This window comes from Macaca thibetana, chromosome X (assembly GCF_024542745.1).
Source record: "Macaca thibetana thibetana isolate TM-01 chromosome X, ASM2454274v1, whole genome shotgun sequence".
In the NCBI taxonomy this organism is placed as follows: domain Eukaryota; kingdom Metazoa; phylum Chordata; class Mammalia; order Primates; family Cercopithecidae; genus Macaca; species Macaca thibetana.
This window is the reverse complement of record NC_065598.1, coordinates 137,226,835-137,228,273: the sequence shown is the minus strand read 5'-3', so window position 1 is coordinate 137,228,273 and position 1,439 is coordinate 137,226,835.

Sequence of the window (1,439 nt, the reverse complement as noted above, 5' to 3'; positions counted from 1 at the left end):
ACTTTATAAGGCCAATGTTTCCCTGATGTCAAAGTCAGACAAGATACTATAAGAAAATAATATTACAAGACAATATCCCTGATGAACACAGATGCAAAAATTCTCAACAAAATGCTATAAAACCAAATTCAAACACATGTCAAAAGGATCATTCACCATGATGAAGTGGGATTTATCACCGGAATACCACAATAGTCCAACACACATAAATCTATAAATGCGGTACACCACATTAACAGAATGAAGAGTAAAATAACTGAAGGACAAAACCATGTGATCATTGGAATACATGCAGAAATGCTATTTGACAAAATTCAATATCCTTTCGTAATTAAATCTGTCAACGATTAGATATAGAACAAATTTATCTCAACAGGAAAAAGGCCATATATGACAAGTTAACTGCTAAAATCATGTTCAACAGTGAGAAGTTGAAGCTTTTCCTCTAAGATCAAGACCAAAACAAGGATGCTGACTCTCACATCTATTTAACATAGTACTAGAAGTACCAGCAGGACAAAAAATTAACGTACAAAAATTAGTAGCCTATCTATCACTAATAGCGAACTATATAAAAAGAAATCAAGAAAGGAATATCATTTACAACTGCTACAAAAAATAAAATACTTAGGGATACATATATGATATATATTATATATTATATATTCCAAGAAGGTGAAAGATCTCTACACAAAAAACTATAAAACACTAATGAAAGTAATTGAAGAAGACACAAATGAATGGAAAGATATCCTGTGTGCATGAACTGGAAGAATTAATACTGTTAAAATATCCACACTATCCATTGTCATCTATAGATTTAATGTAATCCTTATCAAAAATCCAGTGGCATTTTTCATGAGAAAAAAACAAACAATATTAAAATTATTTTATCACAAGAGATCCTCAAAAGCCAAATCAATCTTAAGAAACAAAAGAGCAGGAGATTTCATTCTTCCTGATTGCAAAGTATATTACAAAGCTATAGTAATCACAGTAGTGTGTTACTAGCATGAAAACAAACACATAGACCAATGGAACAAAATAGTCATGACATTATCTCATTTGCATTTGAATAACTAATATTTGACAGTGGCACCAAGAATAAACAATGGGAAAAGAATATTCTCTTAAATAAATGGTGTTGGAAAAACTAAATCTCTACCTTCCAAAAGAATGAAATTTGACCCCTATCTTATACCATTCATAAAAATTAACTCAAAATAGTTTAAAGTCTTAAATATGAGATTTGAACCCACAAAACTCCTGGAAGAAAACAGAAAAATAACTCTTTGATATTTGTCTGGAAATTTTTTTGTATATGACCTCAGAAGCACAAGCAACAAAGGCAGAAATAGATAAATAAGATTACATCAAACTGAAAACCAATCTCAGCCTGGAAACAAGGTTATAAATTCCAGTGGGCTCCTGGGAAGTCC